The sequence below is a fragment of the Apostichopus japonicus genome, chromosome 23 (genome assembly GCF_037975245.1).
Source record: "Apostichopus japonicus isolate 1M-3 chromosome 23, ASM3797524v1, whole genome shotgun sequence".
Lineage (NCBI taxonomy): Eukaryota > Metazoa > Echinodermata > Holothuroidea > Aspidochirotida > Stichopodidae > Apostichopus > Apostichopus japonicus.
Window position 1 is genome coordinate 8,012,597 of NC_092583.1, and position 22,596 is coordinate 8,035,192.

Genomic DNA, 22,596 nt, shown 5'->3' on the forward strand with positions numbered 1-22,596 from the left:
AAAGGTAAACGCTCCTTTGATATAACATTATATGGTGATCGTCCACTATACACTATACACACAATTTTGTCCAAATCAGGATACGAAGTCATATGTTAAAATATTGTGAGAAAGGAAGCGTGCTAGGACATAAAAAAAGGGTGGAGAGAGAGAGAGGGCAAGAGGTGGGTGGAGGCAGAGACAGGTGGAACATGGAGGGATGGAAGTGAAAAGAGAGGGATGGGGTGGGGTAGGGTGGGGTGGGGTGGGTGGGGTGGGGTTGGGAATGTTGGATGATGTCGTTCGCTTTCACTAGGGTATGCCTTGCTAAAATTCTCATCCTTTTAAATGGTTGTAAGAAGTAGGTAATCCATGGAGTTGCAGGCCACAGTTAGGTATATGACCACTCAATCTGGAGACACAACGAACGTCATACACTCAACAATCAAGGTTGAGGTTTAAGAATGAGGAGTAGTTCGCCCCATTCTTTCTTACATGAATCTAACCTACTTTGATCTTTGATCTCTCCATTGATCATGTAGCCTTCGACGTTTTATTGTTATGTAAGCGTTCATACTCCAATATCGTAGATGGGTTTGAGGGTTTTGGTCATTTTGGTGTACGTGTCATGACCAAATAGCTGTTTTTTATGAACGTTTCACGTCTAACCAATGGTTTTGTAACTATATATATTGTCATAATAACGTATGGCCTACATCAGGGATAAGTGTCGTTTCGCGAACTACTCCTTCACCATCGGTTAACTCCAAACACTTAGTATGAGTCCGGTCATTGGATCTAGTGCCTACATAGGTTCAAAGGTCAGGGGTCATTTAAATCATAACGAGCATACCAACGTGGGAAAATGGCTTCTATAGAAACCCATTGATAGCAGATCATGCAGTTGTTTTAAGTTGATATTAATACTTTGTATAACTTAATATCATTTTGTGTCTTTAGAATATTCAAAATAATAACATGTATGATAGCATAAAAGTAGAGAATGAAATATTTGAAATGTGAACTGTTACAATTATTCTGTTTTACTCTTTTGTCTTGATCCTAACAGAGTTCCCATTAAGCTGCCTAAAAAGTGCGTATATTATCTTCAATGTTTTCATTCATGATATGAGTTTGGTAATTCACCTCACCCCACCCAAAGCCATGTTTAAAAAGAGAAGGGAAAGAAAGGCTCCTGCAAATAAATGAGAAGTGCCGTTCTTGTCAATATATGGTTCACTCTTTCATTTTCTACCCTTGCTAAATCCGTTCGTTGAGAAATAAATCATGACAGTTAAAAGTACTATTTTCTTGAACAGTAGAAAAAAAATTATTGAAAAAGTGCTGCTTTGGCATTTTTTTTAAAAAATATTCAAAAGTAGAATTTCTTGTAGAGATGCTTGAAAAATAGGCAATGGTCTTACACAGCGTATATGTACATACCCACTTTAATTGTTAGATGTGTCCGCCGTATACTGGTATTGTAATAACCTCGGTAACCGTTATATTCGTTACATATCATCTAAATCTTCCTACACCACAGCTATTTTTCCTTATTTGTATTCTTCACCCTAAATCGTATGAATTCACAATAATCAGCTTATCATTTCTTTACGTCAATGCAATTCCACAAATATTCTTTGCATTGTGTGAAAATTAATGTCGGATATTTTATAATGAACAGTAGGTTTTGTTGAATTGTATTAGCAATCTGATTGTATAGATGTATAGCTTAACAACAGTATTAAGGTGACTTCAAAACATTCCCTTTTCCCTGTTTTTTCAACTGTCTACAGATTGGTTGGAGGAATGCAGTATGTTAATATCAATTGATTGTATTTGTAGTCGCTATCTTTGTTTTAAAAAATGACTTTAGGCAGATAGTTAATGTTGATAGGTTACAGTTCGTTAAAACGATCCACTCTCACTCCATTTTGTATTTCTGTGCACTCTTAAATTAAAAATATGCCTCTTAAAATTTACGAGGATCATCAGTTAAAGTGACTGGTCTACTAAGTCTAACAGATCATCAAGTCAGTTCCTCAGATGTAACACAAATCTCAAAAGGAAAACAAAAGGCTTTCATCAACTCAAATAACATGCCACAATGCACTTAAAACTTGCAACGAACTTTTCTGTTGGATGTCACTAGAGGGTGTCTTATGTATAAGTTTAAAAGAACATGCTTTCGTTTGGCTATTAGAATTTGTAAAACAATGGCTTCACTTTAAAATTCCAGACATGCTCTTCCTGACGTCTTTATCAATCTAGCCTTAAGGGACCACCAGAGAATTATAATTCATGAGACTAAATATTGTGAAATCTGCAAATCTTGCTTGCGCCAAAAAATATTATCTCTTAACTTTTTCTTTTCTTTTCTATAACGTATGAAGATTTAAATGTTGCCTAAAGTAATCATACGTTAAGCGTGACTCAACCTTTATGACATTGTCGCGTTGGAAAATATCGTGCCTTTAAACATACTGTAATCTGTTACACTAGCATACGAAATACCCACCAGTTCATTAATTATAAATTGGAAAGATTTGCGAACCAATCAGAAGCTTTGCAGTAAATTTTAAACACAAGGTCGCTATTCATTAGAAGTAGCCAGAGAGTATTAAACAAATTGATTAATTTAGTCAGTCTGCTATTGGGAAATTCTGCAGAGTGGAGCCGGGGTTAATGTGCAGTTCACATGTTTTAACTAAATAATACCTTGTGCTCTATGTTTATGGCGGGGTGTGGTACAAGAGAAGCTATGGATATCGAATTCAAATGCTGCCTTTCATATAAATCTCGCAAACTTAAACGTTGGAGGCTACAATCAAATGATTTACTTCCTTACCCCCCCCCCTCTCCCCGATCCACCCCACCCTCCAATATATAATCTAATATAATTTAGACATGTTTCAAACGAATACTATTTGTTATGGTTTTATGGTAAGTAGTTTTCCTCTTGATTCTGACAGGCATCTACGAACTCTGTGACTTGAGTGCGTAAAGTTTTTTAATCATTTTATTATTGCTATAGCTATTTAAGTTTATCATTTGAAAGTAGACGGTTTGATGATTCGATAGCAAAAGAATATAAATAACATTGAGAAATATTAAATTTCATGTCTTGCATATAAATATTATCTTTTGCAATATTATATTTAGAAGGTGAATTTCCTTCCTTGATAAAATGTTAATACATTTTCAAAGGTGGTGTAAAATAAAGATATTGAATCCTTGACAAATGCAATATTTGTATACATATTCTGTACGGGCAATAACCAAATATTGATAAGTATTTAAATAAGTATCCTTAATTAAAAGAATTGTCTAGTAGCCCTTAGAAGTTACCTTAAACAACGATAAACGATATGTTTCAAATAAACTTTGATTAGTACAGAACGTGACGTCAACTTCGCAAATGCAGATTGCGACATAACCCACGCTCCATGCAGTTCCTACAGTAGTCACAACATTAACCGCGTTTAAATGCAGATTAAATCTTCCTTATTTTTTGGTGAAATTTCTTATAAATTATATATGTTTTAAAAAATATCGTTAAGCCGTCATATATGTAGTGCATCTGGGATTTCGTGAATTTTGTGTAACACAGAATAAGTTTGGACAGCAGACTCTTCGTTGTTTATACATCGCGCTATCCAGCTCCAACGCAAAGAATGTTCGCATGTAGGCTACTCTAACGTTTACAATCGAACAGGTATGCGTAGCCTAAGCTAATCGGTACTAAATTCTGCTCTGCTATCGATTCCGCCAAGTTTCGTATGTCGGTGATCCGAATACTTTTCAAGTTCCTTTTACTGTAAAATTGGTCCATGAATTTTATTTCAGCTATTTCGAAGAACAGTTTATGAACTGTGGTTTGGGTGTGAGAGTGTATTATGTGCAACGCTATGTACGTATACCAACTGTGCATGGTATGCTGTATACGTTCGCGATGTACGTAATATGTAATAGACAAACACCTGTGCGTGTACACGCGAGAGTTTATTTGCTGAGGAAATGGGAGTGCTAAATTCAAGTCGCTCGTGTTGCCTATTTGCCTGCACTACGTCAATAACCAAATTGATGCGTTCGAACAAACGGTGCTTTTGGTGAGAAACTGGTGAATTTGAAAACAGATTTCTACAAGAAGAAAACGTCGAATGGGGACAATTTTCACATGGTTAGAAATAAAAAACTTAGAACTATGAGGACATTGTATACAAATCTTCCACCAGACAATACCTTAAAGTTAACTTGGTACATCGTAATATTGCGTTTTTTCTTCTATCTCTTTCGGTGATTCTCGCAGATCCCCGTTGGTGTAAAGGTAAATGATAACGAAGATGACGATGATAATAATGAGGATGATAAGGATGATGATGATGATAATAAGGATGATGAGTATGATGATGAGCATGATGAGGATGATGATGATAATGATGAGGATGATGGTGACAATGATGAGTATCATGATGATGAGATGATGATGATGATGATGATAGTGATTAGGATGATAGTGTTGATGATGATGGTGGTAATGATGATGATGATGAGGATAATGATGATGGTTGTGATGATGATGATGATGATTACTAGGATGATGAGTGTAATGTGATAAGGATGATGATGATGATGATGATGATGATGATGATGATGATGATGATGATGATGATGATGATGATGATGATGATGATGATGATGATGATGATGATGATGATGATGATGATGATGATGATGATGATGATGATGATGATGATGATGATGATGATGATGATGATGATGATGATGATGATGATGATGATTTAACACCTGTTTAATTTGGTCCTTACAGAGTTGTATGAAAGTTGCGGAACATGCTCAGGTAATCACAATTTTCTTTAAATTGAATATTTAAGACGGCATCACACGAATTGAGTCGCAAATACTATTCTTGAACAGTTGTGATATTCACGTACACCCTACATTCATGAACCCCGCACTGAACGAAACAATATTTGTCATTGTAACCCTTGAACTTAACGTTGCAGTCATTGCACATGTTTTTTTTATTATACTTAAGTTGTGAAGTCCCTACCACGGGGCACCCTTTTACTCTGGTACCACGTTTACCATATATTTTTCTGAAAGTGTGAAGTCAATTAAATGTTTCCACTTAAACGTTTAGCGTAATATTACTTATGGTAGCTCTAACAATAACGATAAAACTATAACAATTTTGTTCTTTTTCATTGCGGCCTTCGTTACACGTCCAGGTTGTGGTATGTTACTCATGATTATGTCTCCTTCTTTTCTATCCAATGGTGCTTTCATCCATTCCTACGATTGCACGACGACACTACAGCTACACGTTCACTTAAAAAGTTACATCGATTGTAATGGAAATTGTCTATGTGACATTACCAAACTACAATTTATATTAAATCAAATACCTTACCACCTCCTACTCATAACAAAGAATGAATTCAGGAATGTCAATGTAATTTTGTATTTCCTCATGAAGTTAGTATTTATTGTCCCTTTTATTAATTCCAAAATAATAAGAAACAAGAGGGCAATCGATGGAGTTGCAGATCTCACCCTTCCATGGCGGTTGTGATTGTTGGATTTCTTCTGAATGCATCTGGTTGCTATCATTAGTCCAAATTGACCTCAACTGACCTTAGTTCTCGAACCTAAACACTTAAATCTGATATATTTTAATATTCGTTTCATCATTCTCTACATATCGTGTGGTTTGCTGCATTTTACATAGACGTTGACAAACAGAAAATGGCTAAAAACCAATTTTTTGGTGTCTTCCTCTTTGACCTCTGGGCCTGTGATCTATGACGTCATCAATCACAGAAGCACGATTTTACATGGTCAGATACCTACACACCAAGTTTGTACATGATTTGACTTACAGTCTAAGAGTTCGCAACACTTGTTTTACTCACACACACATACGCGCGCACCAACCCATCCACACACATTTTCACAGATTAATGTTGTCGGGTGAAGTACAATATATTTTCTCCCTATACATTACAAGTAGGGAGATGAAATTATAAGCAAATATTTTATTTCGTCTTGCGGCATTTCTTATTCATACCACATTCCATATAATTTTAACATTTTGACAATGTCACTGTTGAGATTCCAAGCAATGGTGCTAATAATTTCGATAGAAAAAAAAACAGCGTTTCGAACTTTTAATTCAAAGGACCCATTATTTTGAAGAATTCCTGGATCTTTCACACGGCTTAACGGTATTTCAGTTTGCTGGCTCTGTTTGTGTTGTCACGTCTCAGCTGCGCAAAACACTGAAATAAAGTTCTATGATCCTATTTCTTTACAAAAGTTCATTATGTTGAGCATGAAATAGAAAATGTTCTATACGGGGTAATAACAATATGGAATATTTGAAAAGGAAATTGGAATGGTTATTTTGCAATTCTTATATTTCCTTTGCTCCAATTAGATTTCCGTCAACTCTGCAACATATGTGCGTATTTTTAGTTAATAAAACAAGATCATATTAAATTGTGTGGGAATTCGAATATTGAATGATGGATACTTAATGATATAATGCATTGAACTGTGTTTGGAAAGCTTACATAATGCTTTTAAGGCGCCCAGAAATGTATTTTATCTTTGTATTGAATACGTTTCATATTAATTGTTTTATATTGTATTTCCGTCGCTGTTCTTTTAACAATGCACTGTGACGTCATAATGAAAGTTATAACGATGTCAATCTTCTTTTCGGCTTATCTACAGTTCCGGAATCTTGCAGTAAGTTAACAAAGGTCATATGTTGGCTTTTATTTGACGTCATTTTGCCGCTAACTTAAGACTGTGTTCAAAGCATTGCACGGGAATGTGAAGCATTGTGTTCATGACTTTGTACAGGATTGTGTTAATGACATTGTGCAGGATTGTGTTAATGACATTGTGCAGGATTATCTTCGTAGCATTACACAGGATTGCGCTTGGTGGTGAAGCACTGTTCTCATGGCATTATCCGGGATTGTGCAGGCTTGTGCATAATTGTGCTAATGGTAATGAAAATACCTTAAAACATGGACAAAAGCAAAGTTAATGTAGATTTTCTCACCATATATTCAAAGACCAATTATGTATAAACCTCAACGTTAAGGTACGGTTGTTAGTGCTTTGTAATGACGGAATGGCTAATTGTGTTGGTTGTAGTCATAACGGTATCTGTTTGATCTCAAATGTTGACCACTTAAACAAGAAAATTGTTATAAAATTGAATACACTTTGAACCAACTTTCAAAATAGTAAAACAAGGTATATACTACAGTTCAGCGAGTGTAATAATCTGCTGAAACAAGGCACAAATGTTTTAAAATGAATCACACACACGAAGCTGAGCGGCAGTAGCATAGAACTTCGACTTATTCACTTATTCAGACCTAGAAGGGTTCCTCTCATCGTATATGACACTAAAGGTTTAAAGTAATACAAAGTTGTCAGTTTAAAGTCAGAGTAGGAAGAATGTAGATAACCTCAGTTGTCTCTGATGTAAGACACAGACGGTAAATAGGAAAGTAAAAGTGCACCTAATCGGTAATGTTCCAACTTATTGTAATGCTTTTTTTTTTCGCTAAATAAATAGCCTCTTGTTTCTGCTTGTATTTATAAAAGTATACTCTTCTATCGCATGTTGTGTAGTTTAAAAGAGAGAATTATTGTAACATTAGGAAATAAACACTTCAATAACTTGAATTTACGGAAACATTTCTCTATAGGGATGACCGGTAAGACATTTAATTTGACGACTTATTACAATATGATTAATTATTAAGAAGTGAATACGTTTATAGACATTCACATGAAGTGACGATCCCGTCGATATGTGAAACGATATGTGAGAGTAGACCGTAAATCAGGTTCCAAACGATAATGAATACACCTGTGGTCAAGGTTATCACCTATCTGTATTGAATCACTACGACGGGGGTTATGAACCAACGTCAGTTAATGCCTTGTATTTAATGAACATTCGATTATTCTGGATGTATTCATTAAATTACCTTGCTCTTGGACGTTGAGTACGTAAACAAGAAAGCTATTGAAACGTATGGAAATATTCTCTTCAGTAACCTTAATTCACCGTTATATTTTTCTTCTGTTGTTTTCTCTATAGACGACCGTGGTAAGATATCTTAATTTGACGACTTATAGTAAAATGATAAAAATAATTAGAAGTGAATACGTTTATAGACATTCATAAGTGAAGAACCATTCGATGAAGGAAATGCTGCCAAAATGATATTACCAACTAAGTCAATATACAGACAAACAGTGCATGGAAACGTTTTTATGTTTTTGAAAAATGTATAAAATGTAAACTTGTTTACAAAATTTTAACAAAGCTTGTTAGCCAATTGCAAAATAGTGAGTTAAAGGTATACTTCAATTCAGTGAATAAGCACATTTAATATTCTGATAAAATAAGGCTTAAGTTTTTAGGATAGTAGTACCATAAATTGCTGGAAAAGGTATTGTGTAAATAAAACGTTAATAGTGTTATGTTGTATATTCATGATCCAGAGTTACAACTGGAATTCCCCAGACGGTAACGGGTGTGAACAGGAGAAAATGAATTTCACTTCAAAGTTATATAACTGAATAAGAATGTTCGAAAGTGGTTAAGTTACGTTCGGAATAAACAGGCGAAATTCCCTTTCCACTCCTTAAGTTTTATCTTTGAATAAGGATTGGATATAACACCTTCCGGTTATCAAATTCAACTATTACCATACATAAAAATTAGTAAATGACTGAGAAATTGACCTTCGGAATGACAAGTTTAATTAATTATATATAAGCTAGGTGTGAGGTCATGAAAAGTCGTGCATATTCTACAAGAAAAGAAAGCACTCTTCACACCGCTGGGGATTGACCGTTAAGGTCTCCTATCTGTGAGGATTCACGACGACGGGGTTAATATATCAATGTCACTTAATGCTTTTCACTAAATGAACAGTCAACTGTCCTGGCTGTATTTACAACACTATACTCTGCCTCTCGTATGTTGAGTACTTTAACAATAGACGTGCACCATTAAGAAATATATACCTCAGTATCGTTAATTAACTATAATATTTTGGCTTCTAATGTTCTCTCTCTTGCAGTCATTGGTAAGATATCTTAATTAAAGTTGTATAGTAAAAATGATAATAGTAAGAAGTAATATGTCTAAAGATATTAACATGAAGGGAAGACCTGGTCGATGAAATAATTGCTGCCAAAATGGAATTGTTCAACTGTAGGTCAATGTACAGACAAGGCGTGGTTATGTTTCCATGAGATAATCCGATATATGAGTTGTGAAATATACCAAATTTAAACAAATCTTCTTGGCGAACTAGCAAAACAATGATTAAAACCCATATTACAGTTCAGCGCATCATGAAATATTATAAACTGATATAATCTGCTATAATAATCTCCTTTCCCTAGAGGATTCACGACGACTGTGTTCATATATGATATCCACTTAATGCTTTTCACTAAATGAACAGTCAATTGTTCTGGCTTTTAATCATAACATTATACTCTGCTCTCGCATGTTGAGTTCCTTAACAATATACGTGCACCATTAAGAAATATATCCCTCAGTATCGTTAATTAACTATAACATTTTGGCTTCTATTGTTCTCTCTATTGCAGTGTCTGGTAAGATATCGTAATTAAAGTTGCATAGTTAAAATGACAATATTAAGAAGAAATATGTCTAAAGATATTAACATGAAGGGAAGACCCGGTCGATGAAATAATTGCTGCCAAAAATCTTCTTGGCGAACTTGCAAAATAATGATTAAAACCATCATTACTGTTCAGCGCATAATGAAACATTATACTCTGATATAATCTGCTATAATAATCTCCTTTCCCTAGAGGATTCACGACGACGGGGTTAATATATCAACGCCACTTAATGCTTTTCACTAAATGAACAGTCAATTGTTCTGGCTTTAATCATAACATTATACTCTTCTCTCGCATGTTGATTCCTTTAACAATAGACGTGCACCATTAAGAAATATATACCTCAGTATCGTTAATTAACTATAATATTTTGGCTTCTATTGTCCTCTCTAATGCAGTGCGAGGTAAGATATATTTATTAAAGTTGCATAGTAAAAATGACAATATTAAGAAGTAATATGTCTAACGATATTAACATGAAGGGAAGACCTGGTCGATGAAATAATTGCTGCCAAAATGGAATTGATCAACTAGGTCATTGTATAGACAAGCGATAGTAATGTTTTCATGAGATAAACCGATGCATGGGTTGTGAACATATATACATAACTTTAAACGTCTTCTTAGCCAACTTGCAAAATAATGAGTATAAAGTATACAACAGCTCAACGAATAATGACAAATAATAATCAGGAGTCATTCAAATTCGGACTATTCACTTATTCAGACCTTGAAGGGTTACTCACGTCGTATATATCAAACCGTGGTTGCATAGTCATACAAAGTGGTCATTTTTACAGTAGGAATAGGAAGAACGTTATCAATGACAGTTGTCTCTGTTATCAGAAACATACGATAAAGAAGAAACGTAATGTCTATATTAACGTTAATAAGTGATATAGTATATACTTCATGATCCAGAGTCACAACTGAGCTTCCCACAGATGATAACGAGTGTGCAAAGGAGAAAAATGAATTTCTCTTCAAAGTTATACAACTGAGTAAGAATTAATCACAGACAACATGCGCGAGTTGACAGTTAAACAGATTCCAAAAGATCATGTATACACCCGTGATTAAGTTGATAACCTATATGTGTTGAATCTCTACGACGGGGTAATGTACCAACGTCACCTTGTATTTCATGAACAGCCGATTATTCAGTCAATATTCATAATATTACTTTGCTCTTGCATGTTGAATAAACGTAAACAAGATAATTATTGTAACGTATGGAAATAAGCTCTTTAGTAACGTTGCTTTACGATGATATGTTTCTTCTTTTGTTCTCTCTATAGAAGATAAAGGTAAGACATTTTAATTTAAAGACCTATAGTAAAATGATCAAACTAGTTATGAAGTGAAAACGTTTATAGACATTCACATGAAGTGATGATCCTTCAATGAAGTAAATGCTGCCAAAATTATTGCATTAACTAAGTCAATGTACAGACAAACAGAGGAAACGTCTTAAAGTTATAAAAAAAATTGTGTCGTGTTAACATATATACACAACTTTAACAAATCTTGTAAGCCAACCTGCAATATAAAAGTGATTCTAACTAGATAGTAAACTACAGTTTAGCGAATAATGAAATTTATTAATCTGAATAAATAAGGATCTAGCTTTTGAGATAGTAGTAACATAAATAGTTGGGAAAGGTAATGCGTAAATAACACGTTTATTGGTGCTATATTGTATATCTCATGATCCAGAGTTACAAATGGACTTCTCCAGACGGTAACGGGTGTGAAAAGGAGAAATATGAATTCCTCTTAAAAGTTATACAACTGAGTCAGAATTATTCACAGATAATATGTGAGAGTTGACAGTAAACCAGGTTCCAAACGATAATGTATATACCTGTATATAAGATTATTACCTATCTGTGTTGATTCATTATGTCGGGGGTAATGTACCAACGTCAGGTAATGCCTTGTATTTAATGAACAGTCGATTATTCTGTCTGTATCCATGAAACTCCTTTCCTCTTGCATGTTGTGCTCGTAAACAACATAATTGTTTTAATGTACGGACATATTCTCTTCAGTAACGTTTATTGACGATAATATTTTTCTTCTTATGATTTCCCTATAGAAGACATTTGTAAGTCATTTTAATTTAAAGACTTATACTAAATTGATCAAAGTCATAAAGAAGTGAATACGTCTTAAGACATTCACATGAAGTGATGATACCTTCGATAAAGTAATGTTGCCAAAAAGATTGCATTGACTAAGTCAATCTACAGACAAACAGCGGAAACGTTACTTAAAAATATATGACTTGTGAACAAATATACACAATTTTAACAAATCTTGTTAGCCAACTTGCAAAATAGTGAGTAGAAAGTATAGTACAGTTCAGTGAATAATCAAATGTAATAATCTGATAAAACAAGGCTCAAGTTTTAAAGCTAGTAGTAACATAAATAGTTGGGAATAATATTGTGTAAGTAAAACGTTGTTTATATATTGTATATCTCATGATACATAGTTAAAAGATGAGTTCTTGTGACGGTAACGGGTGTGAAAATGAGAAAAATAAATTTCTCTTTAAAACTAAATCAAATTGGTGTGCAAACCCCTGATTAAGGTCCCCAATCTTTGAGGATTCACGACGACGGTAGGCAGTATACCGATGTCGCCTAAAGCTTTTCACTAAAATGAGCAGTCAATTGTTCTGGCTGTATTCAAAACACTCTGCTCTCGCATGTTGAGTACTTAGACATTAGACTTGTTATACCATAAAGAAATATACAACTCAGTTATGTTAATTGAAGATAATATTTTGGATTTTTTTTCTCTATATTAAAGCTGAGGGTAAGATATTTAAATTTGAAGTAGTATAGTAAAAGATTACTTTATTAAGACATATTATGACTATAGACATTCACATGAAGGGAAGAACCCCTCGACAAAGTAAATGCGGCTCATATTGAATTGTTAAACTAATTCAATGTATACATACAAGCATTGGTAATGCCTTCATGGGATAAAATCATGTATGAGTATATGCCCAATGTTAACAAATATTCTTAGCCAACTTGCAAAATAGTGAATGGAAAGCATACTACAGTTCAACGAATAATCAAATATAATAATCTGCTGTAATAATCTCCTAAATGTGTGGATTCACGACGACGGGGTTAATATATCAATGTCAATTAATGCTTTGCACTGACTGAACAGTTAACTATTCTGGCTGTATCCATAACACTATACTCTGCACTCGCATGTTGAGTACTTTTAAAAAAAGACTTGTTGTACCACAAAAAAATATTTACCTCACTTGCGTTCATTCACGATAATATCTTGGCTTCTTTTTTACTCTAATGTAGTCTGGGGTAAGATATTTTAATTTGTATAGTAAACATTATATATTATTTTTATTAAATTTATTATAACTAAATTTAATTAATTATACACAATATTTAGAAGTAATACGTCTATAGACATTAACATTAAGTGAAACACCCCTTGATGAAGTAACTGCTGCCAAAATTGAATTGTAAAACAACCTTTACGAATGGTGAGTAGACGATATGTGAGGATATCCCAGAAATTATGCTCCAAACGATAATATACACACTTGCGATTAAGGTTATCACATATCTGTATGGATTCACTACGACGGGGAATAATGTACCGACGTCACTTGATTCTATGAATTAAATGAAAAGCTGCTTATTCTTGCTGTATTCATAAAACTGCTCTTCCATATTAAGTACGTAAACAAGAGAATTTTTGTAACATGTGGAAATATACACTTCAGTAATGTCAACTTACGATAATATTTTCTTCTACTGATTTCTCTATAGACCGATTTGGTAAGACATTTTCATTTGAAGACTTAGTGTAAACTGATCAAAATACTTAAGAAACAAAAGAAACAATACCACATTTTAAAAAATCTTGTTATCTAACTTGCAAAAATAGTTATAGCAAGTATACTTCAGCTCGGTGAATAATCAAATGTAATAATCTGACAAAACAATGTTCAAGTTTTAACGAAAAGTATTGTCTACATAAAACGTGTATTAGTGATATAGTGTATATCTCACATACCAGAGTTACAAGTGGACTTCCACAGACGGTAACGGTGTGAAAACATAATTTCCGTGTAAAGTGATACAACTAAATAAGAATGATCTACATACGATGGGTGAGGGTATACCGGGAATCGGTTCCAAAAGTTAATGTAGCCACCCCTGATTAAGGTCTCCTATCCGTGAGGATTCACCACAACGTGGGCAATATACCGACGTCACTCTGTGCTGTCCACTAAATGTTTAGTCAATTGTTCTGGCAGTATTCACAACACTAAATTCCTATTCTCGCATGTTGAGTACTTAAACTAGAGACTTGTTGTACCATAAAGAAATAAACACCTCAGTAATGTTAATAAAAGATAACATTTTGTGTTTTTCTTTCTATTGCAGTGAGGGGTAGGATATTTTAATTTCAAGTTGTATAGTAAAAAGTTACAATACAGACAAGTAATATGTCTATACACATTCAAATGAAGGAAGACCCCCTCGATGAAGAAAATGCTGCCAAAATGTTAAACTAGGCCAATGCACATACAAGCAATGGTAATGTCTTCATGAGATTAAAAGATATATGACTTGTGAAAAAACATACCAAATTGTAACAAATCTTGTTAGCCAACTTGCAAAATAGTCAGTATAAAGTATACTTCAGTTCAGTGAAAAATCAAATATAATAATCTGCTGTAATATTCTCCTATATGTTAAGATTCACGACAACGGGGTTAATATACCAATGTCACTTAATGCTTTCCCCCAAATGAACAGTCACTTGTTATGGCTGTATTCATAACACTACATTCCTATAGAAGTCACGGATATAGATATGTTAATTTGAGGTGGTATAGTACACAATCTCAATATTAAGAAGTAATATGTCTATAGACATTAACATGAAGTGAAGACCTTGATGAAGTAAATGCTTTCAACACTGAAATGTTAAACTAACTTTAGAATGGTGAGCATACGTTATGTGTGAATATCACGAAAATCATGCTTCAAACGATAATATATACACTTGTGAATAATGCTATCGCCTGTGCGGATTCACTACGACGGGGGATATTGTACCAACGTCAGTTAATGCCTTGTATTTATTGAACAGCCGATTAATCCGTCTGTATATTTATAAAATACTTTGCTCTTGCATGTTGGGTACGTAAACAGGATGACTGTTGTAACGTGTGGAAATATACACATCTGTAATGTCTATTCACGATAGTATGTATTTCTTTTGATTTCTCTATAGCACACACTGGTAAGGCATGTTTAATTTCATGACTTAGAGTAAATTATCAACCAATTAAGAAGTTAAAACGTTTATAGACATTCACATGAAGTGGAGATCCCTCCGATGAAGTAAGTGCCGTCAAAATGATTGCATTAACTAAGTCCATGAAATAACTTTCCTCTTGCATCTTGTGTACGTAAACAACATAATTGTTTTAATGTGCGGAAATAATTTCTTCAGTAACGTTAATTTATAATATTTTCTTCTTATGTTTTCCCTATAGATGCCAGTTGTAAGTCATTTTCATTTAAAGACTAATACTAAAATGATCAAATCATAAAAAAAGTGAATACGTCTTAAGACATTCACATGAAGTGAAGATTCCTCCGATGAAGAAAGTGCTGTCAAAATGATTGCATTAACTAAGTCCATGAAATTAATTTCCTCTTGCATCTTGTGTACGTAAACAACATAATTGTTTTAATGTGCGGAAATAATTTCTTCAGTAACGTTAATTTATAATATTTTCTTCTTATGTTTTCCCTATAGATGCCAGTTGTAAGTCATTTTCATTTAAAGACTAATACTAAAATGATCAAATCATAAAAAAAGTGAATACGTCTTAAGACATTCACATGAAGTGAAGATTCCTCCGATGAAGAAAGTGCTGTCAAAATGATTGCATTAACTAAGTCCATGAAATTAATTTCCTCTTGCATCTTGTGTACGTAAACAACATAATTGTTTTAATGTGCGGAAATAATTTCTTCAGTAACGTTAATTTATAATATTTTCTTCTTATGTTTTCCCTATAGATGCCAGTTGTAAGTCATTTTCATTTAAAGACTAATACTAAAATGATCAAATCATAAAAAAAGTGAATACGTCTTAAGACATTCACATGAAGTGAAGATTCCTCCGATGAAGAAAGTGCTGTCAAAATGATTGCATTAACTAAGTCCATGAAATTAATTTCCTCTTGCATCTTGTGTACGTAAACAACATAATTGTTTTAATGTGCGGAAATAATTTCTTCAGTAACGTTAATTTATGATAATATTTTCTTCTTATGTTTTCCCTATAGATTCCATTTGTAAGTCATTTTCATTTAAAGACTAATACTAAAATGATCAAATCATAAAAAAAGTGAACACGTCTTAAGACATTCACATGAAGTGAAGATTCCTCCGATGAAGTAAGTGCTGCCAAAATGATTGCATTAACTAAGTCAATCTTTAGACAAACAGTGGAAACGTCGACAAGGTAAGTAAAGATATATGACTTGTGAACGAAACTTTAACAAATCTTGTAAGGCAACTTGCAAAACACTAAGTAGAAAGTATACTACCGTTCAATGAATATTCAAATGTAATAATCTGCTATAATAACTTCCTATCTGTGAGGATTTACGACGACGGGATTAATATACCAATGTCACTTAATGCATTGCACTGAATAAACAGTCAATTGTTCTTGCGGTATGTATAACGATATGCTCTTGCTCTGGCATGTTGAGTACAATAGACTTGTTGAACCATAAAGGAATACACCTAAGTATTGTTAATTCAGGATAATATTTTAGCACCTTTATTTTCTTTCTTCTTGTTGTTCTGTTGAAGTCACAGATTAAGATTTTGTTTTTGAAGTTGTATATTAAAAATCTCAATATTAAGAAGTAATATGTCTATAGACATTAACATGAAGTGAAGACCTTGATGAATTAACTGCTGCCAAAATTGAATCGTCAAACTAACTTTAGAATGGTGAGTATACGATATGTGAGAATATCCCGGAAATCATGATCCAAACGATAATGTATACACTTGTGGTGGTTAAGGTTATCACCATCTGCATGGATTCACGACGACGGCGGTAATATACCGACGTCACTTTATGCTATGCATTAAATACATAGCTAATTGTTTTTGCTGTATTCATAAAATTACTATGCTCTTGCATTTTCAGTACGTGAACAAGAAAACTGTTCTAACGTGTGGAAATATACACTCATGTAACGTTAATTTACGGTAATGTGTTCTTCTATTATTTTCTCTATAGATGACTTTGGTAAGACATTTATATTTGTTGACTTTGAGTAAAATGATCAAAATAATTCAGAAGTGTTAAGTGAATAGTCATGCACAAGAACTGAAGATTTCTTTGATGAAGTTAATGTTTTATATATCAGGAACCAGAGGTTGCGAATGTGCCTCCCCAGAATATAACGGTGTGGAAAAAAATCTCTTTAAAGTTATACAACTGAATAAGAATGGTTTACAGATGATGGGTGCGGGTAGACCGGCAATCAGTTCCATGAGATAATGCAGCCACCTCTGATTGAGGTCTCCTATCTGTGAGGATGTACCACAACGTGAGAAATATACCGACGTCACTTAATGCTTTCCACTTAAATGAACAGTCATATATTCTGGCTGTATTCACTACACTATACTCTGCTCTCGGGTGTTGAGTACCTAGACAGTAGACTTGTTTACCAAAAGAAATAAAACATATTTTATATATAGAAATGTAATATAATAAAATAAAATATTTTGGCACCTGTATTTTCTTTTTTCTTTTTGTTCCATTGAAGTCACGGATTAAGATTTTGTATTTGAAGATGTATATTAAAAATCTAAATATTAAGAAGTAATATGTATGTAGACATTAACATGCCGTGAAGACCCCCTTCATGAAGTAACTGTTGCCAAAATTGAATTGTTAAACAAAGTTAGAATGGTGAGTATACGATATGTGAGAATATCCCGGAAAGCAGGATCCAAACGATGACGTATACACCTTATAATAAGGTTATCACCTGTGTGGATTCACTACGACGGGGATAATTTACCAACACCAGTTAATGCCTTGTATTTATTGAACAGCCGATTAATCTGGCTGTATATTAATAAAATACTTTGCTCTTGCATGTTGGGTACGTAAACAAGATGATTGTTGTAACTGGTGGAATAATACACTTCTGTGATGTAAATTTAAGATAAAATGTTCTTCTTTTGACTCTCTATAGCAAACTATGGTGAGATAGTTTTATTTGTTGACTTAAAGTGAAACAATTAAGAAGTTAAACGTTTATAGACATTCACATGAAATAAAGATCCCTTCGATGAGGTAAATGCTGCAAAAATAATTGCATTAACTAATTGAGTCTCTAGATAAACAGTGGAAACGTCTTCAAGTTATTTAAAGATATTTAACTTGTGAACAAAAATACCAAATTTTAACAAATCTTGTTAGCCAATTTGCAAAACAGTTAGTAGAAAGTATACTACAGTTATTGAATATTCAATGTGATAATCTGCTATGATAACTTCCTATCTGTGAGGATTCACGACGACGGGGTTAATATACCAATGTCACTTAATGCATTGCACTGAATGAACAGCCAATTCTTCTTGCGGTATTTATAACAATATGCTCTTGCTCTGGCATGTTGAGTACTTTACAATATACTCGTTGTACCATAAAGGAATACACCTAAGTATTGTTAATTCAGGATAATATTTTGGCACCTTTATTTTATTTCTTCTTTTTGTTCTATTGAAGTCACGGATTAAGATTTTGTATTTGAAGTTGTATATTAAAAATCTAAATATTAAGAAGTAATATGTATGTAGACATTAACATGCCGTGAAGACCCCCTTCATGAAGTAACTGTTGCCAAAATTGAATTGTTAAACAAAGTTAGAATGGTGAGTATACGATATGTGAGAATATCCCGGATATCAGGATCCAAACGATACTGTATACACCTGATAATAATTCTATCACCTGTGTGGATTCACGACGACGAGGGATAATGTACCAACGCCAGTTAATGCCTTGTATTTATTGAACAGCCGATTAAACTCTCTGTATATTAATAATATACTTTGCTCTTGCATGTTGAGTGCGTTAACACGAAAAAAGTTGTAACTAGTGGAAATATACATTCATGTAACGTTAATTTACGGTAATATGTACTTCTATTAATTTCTCTATAGATGACTTTGGTAAGACATTTATATTTGTTGACTTTGAGTAAAATGATCAAAATAATTAAGAAGTGTTAAGTGTATAGCCATGCACAAGAACTGAAGATTTCTTTGATGAAGTTAATGTTTTACATATCAGGAACCAGAGTTTGCGAATGTACCTCCCGAGAAGATAACGGTGTGGAAAGATAAAAAAACAAGAATTTCTCTTTAAAGTTATACAACTGAATAAGAATGGTTTACAGATGATGGATGCGGGTAGACCGGCAATCAGTTCCATGAGATAATGCAGCCATCTCTGATTGAGGTCTCCTATCTGTGAGGATGTACCACAACATGAGAAATATACCGACGTCACTTAATGCTTTCCACTTAAATCAACAGTCATATGTTCTGGCTGTATTCATAACACTATACTCTGCTCTCGGGTGTTGAGTACTTAGACAGTAGACTTGTCTTACCAAAAGGAATATACACCTAAGTTTATGTTAATTTAAGATAATATTTTGGATTTTTTTCTCTGTATTGAAGCTTGGGGTAAGTTATTTTAATTTGAAGTTGTATAGTAAAAAAGGCAATATGAACAAGTTAATTGTCTATAGACATTCACATAAAGTGAAGACTCCCTCGATTAAGTAAATGCTGCCAAAATATAATTGTTAAACTAGGTAAATATACAGACAAGCAATGGTAATGTCTTCATGAGATAAAACAATGTATGTGTTGTGCACATATATCTCCAATGTTAACAAATTTTCGTAGCCAACTATGAAGGTAGAGAGTAAAAAGCATACTACAGTTGAGCGATTAACCAAATCAAATAATCTGCTATAATAATCTCCTATATGTGAGGATTCACGACGACTGGGTTAAAATACATGTCACTTAATGCTATGCACTAACTGAATGAACAGTCAATTGTTCTGGCTGTATTCATAGCACTATACTCTGCTCTGGCATGTTGAGTACTTTAACAATACACTTGCAGTACCATGGAACAATATACACTTCCGTAACGTAAATTCACAATCATATTTTGTCTTCTTTATGTCTCTCTATCGAAGTCGGGGGTAAGTAATTTAACATTAACATGATGAAGTAAATGTTGCCAAAATTGAATTGTTAAACTAAAGTTAGAACGGTGTGTAGACGATATGTGAGAGTATCCCGGAACTCATGCTCCACACAATAATGTATACACCTGTGAATAATGTTACCACCTATCTGTATGGATTCACGACGACGGCGGCAATATACCGATGTCACTTAAAGTCTCAGTACGTGTTTGAAAAATGTAATCTTCGAACTTTACAGCTTATTGCAATAAATGCTAAGCAAAAATGACACCGTTCTATGCAATTTCCATATCAATATGAGCTGCATGAAATTCGCCAGATTCATTAACGAGTCCGTAGATTCTACATACTTCAATCAATTTTGCAAGCCCCGCCCAACAGACCATGTGTCAATCAAATCTCTCTGTTTTGTTTACGACCGTTAGGCCTAGGAATACTTTTACTTTCGTGGCTAGCCTGTGTTAGGTTCCTTCTCTTGAATAGTATCTTTCTTTCGGTCTTACCGATGTATCTTGCGAAATTGTGTCATTCTCTCTATTGCAATGAATGAACAGGTGTTTTCAGACGTTTCCTCTGTAGAATTGGGTACAAAAAGTGAATGATACGAGTATATATAGTATATATATATATATATATATATAGGTTACATTTGTTTAATGAACGTGCTGATATGTGCGGTCGCAGTGATTTAACGGTAAATCGTTCGCGCCATAAAGGCAACATAAAATAAATGTCTTTCTGTCGATTGCGACAGCTTTTCGACATTAAACCCACCCGGTCAGAGTGCATTTAGAATAAGAAACATTGAAACTGCTTCGGAAGTTTGTTTTCCGAAATTCAGCAGCAAACACGTATTAAGACTAATTCTTTGCATTAAATAAATAGCTGAATGTTCTTGCTGTATTCAAAAAGTTACTCTGCTCTTTCATGTTGAGTTCGTAAACAAGAGAATTGTTGTAACGTTTGAGTATACACACTTCAATAACGTCAAGTTAGGATAATATTTAAAATTTTTGGTTTCTCTATAGAAGACCTTGGTAAGACATTTTAATTTGTTGACTTAGAGTGAAATGATCAAAATAATTAAGAAGTGAATACGTTTATAGACATTCACATGGAGTGTAGTACTCTTCGATGAAGTAAATGCTGCCAAAATGATTGCATTAACTAAGTCAATCTATAAACAAACAGTGGCAACGTCTTCAAGTTATAAAAAGATATATGACTTTTGAAGAAATAAACGAAAGTTTAATAAATCTTGTTAGCCAATGTGCAAATAGTGTGTAGAAAGTATATTACAGTTCAGTGAATAATCACATATAATAATGTGATAAAATAGGCGCAAGTTTTAACGATATCAACACATGTTACACTTTCAAGTGCATTTTGTAAGTGTCGTCCACTATTTCCCCCACCAAATGTCATTCAGAGGGTCAAGTGAGTGGGGGGGGGGGCAAGACATTTAACTGAGAGATCCCATCCTGCCACACACCCCTCCGCTGGTAACGCCACTGGTTATCACCTATCAGTGTGGATTCACGACGACGGAGATAATATACCGATCAGTTAATGCCTTGTTATTTGTTAATAAACCTCTCGCGAGCGTTGTTGGTGAGAAAATTAGTGAAGCAAAGGTATTCTCATAAAACTTACAACTGAATAGTAATGGTTAATAATGCAAAGGAGATTCGATGAATTCACAGCAATGATGCATAAACCTCTGTTAAAACATAATTTTATCACGTGAGTTCACTGCGACGACCGATATTCACCAACGTCACTTAATGTTTTGCATTGAATGAATTGCTGATGGATGCGGTTGTATTCATAACAGTCGTCTCTGATCTCGTTTGTTGTTTTGTTTTATGAAGTACACAGTACATTTTTATTGTATGTTATTCAATTTTCCTATGTATTTTACCATTAAAGATTCGGGTAAGATATTTCATTACTACATTGACAGGCTTTTAAAACATCAAGTGAAGACATCGTAGATGAAGTTCGTGATCCCGAAATAAAAGTTACGAACCAGTCAGTGTATATCCAAGCTCTGGCAAAGTGTACATGAAATATTAAGATGAACGAGTTTTGAATATGAAAACCAACATTTAAGAAATTTATTTAAACAACTGACGAAAGACGGTTAAATGTTTTTTTATGAATAATGAAAAGTGCAAGACTAAAAGTTAGAGGCGATACTATACCTGCAGTTGGACAACAGTCGAGGAAGTGCGACGTACTGGCTCAATCAGATCTAACCAAGTTCCTCTCGTATCATACATTACGCTGAGGTTGATAATAAGAAATAAATCACACTCTGAAGTTATAATCGTGAGAAGGTTATTGACTTCGGATATCCTAGAAGCAAAGAGACTAAAAAGAATATGTATCTGAAGTACATGTAAGTATATGTATCTGAATAGTTAAATGTCTTGTTGCAAAATAGCGATAAAATGAACTTTACGTGGTGATTAAATAAAAAGTGAAAGGAGATGGATTCACGGATGTAGATACACATTTCACCAACTTTACTTTCGGTTAATGATTTT

General features: G+C 33.7%; 1 long non-coding RNA gene across 1 annotated transcript in view; it reads left to right on the forward strand.

The window, feature by feature from the left end:
• The window catches only part of LOC139964687 (uncharacterized), a 126,067-nt gene extending 105,170 nt beyond the window's left edge, over positions 1 to 20,897 (forward strand). Inside the window, exon 3 of the long non-coding RNA XR_011792057.1 lies at positions 20,602 to 20,897. This is a non-coding gene — a long non-coding RNA (uncharacterized lncRNA). The remainder of the gene's footprint in view (positions 1 to 20,601) is intronic.
• The last annotated feature ends 1,699 nt before the right edge of the window (positions 20,898 to 22,596 follow it).